The sequence below is a fragment of the Rattus norvegicus genome, chromosome 8 (genome assembly GCF_036323735.1).
Source record: "Rattus norvegicus strain BN/NHsdMcwi chromosome 8, GRCr8, whole genome shotgun sequence".
Taxonomy (NCBI): Eukaryota; Metazoa; Chordata; class Mammalia; order Rodentia; family Muridae; genus Rattus; species Rattus norvegicus.
The window spans coordinates 68,946,377-68,949,730 of NC_086026.1; positions in this window are offsets into that span (position 1 = coordinate 68,946,377).

A 3,354-nucleotide genomic window follows, 5' to 3' on the forward strand; every position below is an offset into this window, starting at 1 on the left:
GAGAACCACCTGCCTGGGTCTCTCAGACCCTGAGATTAAAGGTGTGACTGCCATGCCGGGTGCCCTTCTTTAATTCTAAGCACAGCTGAGATGTGTTGAACATATCCAAATATTTTATTAGATATTAATGAAAACCAGATGTAAATACAGAAAATATCACAAAACTCCTTTAAAAGCCAGCACCCCCCTCTCTCATGTTTTTTCAAGACAGGGTTTCTCAGTGCAACAACCCTGGGTGTCCTGGAACTCACAGGGATCTGCCTGCCTCTGCCTCCCAAGAGCTGAGATTAAAGGTGGGCACAACATCATGTCTGGCAAAGCCCAGCTTTCCAATGATAATGATTTCACATCTTCTATAGCTCTTGCTTTCAGTAGACTAGTTATTGTTTTCTGTGACCTTCATTCTGTTTAAGAGCACCTTCTTATCTAGGTGTCTTGTGACCTTCATTCTGTTTAAGAGCACCTTCTTATCTAGGTGTCTTGTGTTGTAGTTCCTGACATTTTGAACAAGTCAATGCCACTGCTAAAGCCCGTCTCCATTGTCTTCCCAAGCCCTTATGACTAGTACATTATAAATGAGTATGGGAGGGTTCACCTATAGTCCCAGCTTATCCCCTGGGGCCAAGGCAGGAGAACCAGTTAATCTCAGGTTTTCAAAACCAACTTGAGCAACTAGCCAAGAATCCCATCTCAAAAAGGAAATAGCTAGTATATTCTAACACTCTCAAGTCTTCCAAGGCTCAGGCCTAACAGAAATAATAGTTCACCAAATAAATTACTATCAGTGGAACATGCAACTGAAAATCCTTCTGGGAAGACTCTGTAACCCATAATAAGGTATCAGAGATAGCTAACATACTTTAGTTCTCATAAATTAGCTTCCAGGCAGTGTGCAAAGTACCTTAATATTTTGATAACATATTTCTGTGTTAGCATATGTTGTTGTAAGTATGCTACATATATTGACTCCTAATTCCCACAAAAGCCTCAGAAATGGCTGCTATTATTCCCATTTTGCAGATGAGAAAATAATCTTGGAGGAAAAGTAATTTGCTGTATTCCACAGCTAATCATAATAACCTGATTCCAGAATTCCTTTTCTGGTTCTGTGATTATAGCCACATTTACTGCTGATAGCAAAGGTGGAAGACACATTTCCTTCAGAGATCTTAAATGTGTCTAGAGCAATGATTCTCAACCTTCTTACTGTGGCAACTCCTTAATACAGTTTGTCCTATTGTGGTGACTCCCAACCATGAAGTTATATTTGTTGCTACTTCATAACTCATTTTGTTACTTTTATAATTTGCAATATAAATATGTGATGTGCAGCACATCTGATATGCTGCCCTTGGGAAAGAGTTTTACTATGTATCCCTGGCCAGCCTGGAACTTAATCTATACACCAGCTCACAGAATTCCTGCCTCTCCTTCCAGAGTGCTGGGATTGAAGGCATGTCCCACCACACTGGGCACCCAAAACTCAGTCACCTGATGCCCTACCTGGACCTTAGGTGCGTGGCTGTTCACGTGTTATAAAACATTTTTGCCAATTTTAGAAATTAAGAAAAATTTCCTACTTATAAACATTTCCTACCAATGAAATCGTACATATTTTATAGTTCTCTACTGAAAAGCTGATCTCAGAAGGTCATAATGCCTGATAATTCAAAACACAGATTAAAAATTCTAGCCAAAATTGGGGCTGGGGATTTAGCTCAGTGGTAGAGCGCTTACCTAGGAAGCGCAAGGCCCTGGGTTTGGTCCCCAGCTCCGGGGGTGGGGGGGTGGGGGGGCGGTTCTAGCCAAAATCAAGAATGTATTCTGAAAGCAGGGGCTGTGGTTAGGAATAGGACCTCTGCTTAATACCTAAAAGGTCTGGGCTCATTCCTCAGCAGTGTAAGGAAGAAAAAGCTTTATCAGAGAGACGAATGCCCTCACTGCAGAGCAAATTGCTTGGTAGGGTCCTGTGTTTTTCAAGAGCTACCTGCTCACAACCATGGTGGGAGACTTGAGGGCCTGGCTACTTAGGTGAAAGGGCTGGGGTCCATGAAGGCAGGTGTGAGCTCCAGAAGCCAGAGCTCTTACTGCATACACAGTGACAGCCCACCTGTCACTTACCTGGGTGTAAGCAATCTTGCCTCACTTAGACCTAGACATACCTGATTAGGAATAGGATAGGGAAAAAAACTGTTTTCTCCAGTGCTACATAGAGTATATTGGACTCAAAAGTCAAAAACTCCTTGAACCTCACCTACCTTCCTTCCTTCCTTCCTTCCTTCCTTCCTTCCTTCCTTCCTTCCTTCTTTCCTTTGGTAGTTTTCCATAAAGGCTGGGTGTGGCCATGACTCAGTTTGTGGTAAGGATGTGGCCATCAGTTGGGGAGGAGCTTCCTTCTGCCTTTAATTCTAGCTGGGAAGGAGCAGCTGAGTTTTCTGCTGAGTCATTACTGGCTCTCACGGGCTCACAGAATTATTCCAGATAGACTTAGGAATATCTTGGCTTCTTAGAGGTGGTGAGGAGAAAGCTCCTTGGATGACACAATTCCACTGGAGCCCTCCAGTCCCATGGATGAGAAAAAGGTAGGCTTCAGTTCATTTAGACAACGTATTAGCCTCTACAGCATAGGACTTTACACAAATTGAGTTTCAGACCACCTCACACTGTCACCACCATAGGGCCAGAGATGCTGCCTCTTAAAACTTTCTGCAGAAATAACTTGCACAGGAGATGACCCACAGTCTCTTTAGTTTTAGTTGTACTTGGAATGAATGAATCAGGCAACCAGTCTGAAAGGACAGACATAATGTGAAAAACACATCTAAGGAAAAGGAACACATTTTAGGAAGGGTGCACTTGAGCTATTGTTTTCTGTCTTCCTTGTTTTTTCTGGAATATTTTTATTGTTTTTTTAAAAATTTTTTAAAGATTTATTTATCCATTTTATGTGAGTACCCTGTAGCTATCTTCAGACACACCAGAAGAGGGCATCAGATCCCATTACATATGGTTGTGAGCCACCATGTGGTTGCTGGGAATTGAACTCAGGGCCTCTGGAAGAGTGGTCAGTGCTCTTAACCACTGAGCCATCTCTCCAGCCCTATTGTTTGTTTTTTTTAAGACAAGGTTTCGGGGCTGGGGATTTAGCTCAGTGGTAGAGCGCTTACCTAGGAAGCGCAAGGCCCTGGGTTCGGTCCCCAGCTCTGAAAAAAAGAACCAAAAAAAAAAAAAAAAAAAAAAAAAAAAAGAAAGACAAGGTTTCTCTGTGTAGCCCTGGCTGTCCTAGAACACTCTGCAGACTGGACTGGCCTCAAATTCAGAGATTCACCTGCTTCTGCCTCCTTCTGAGTGCTG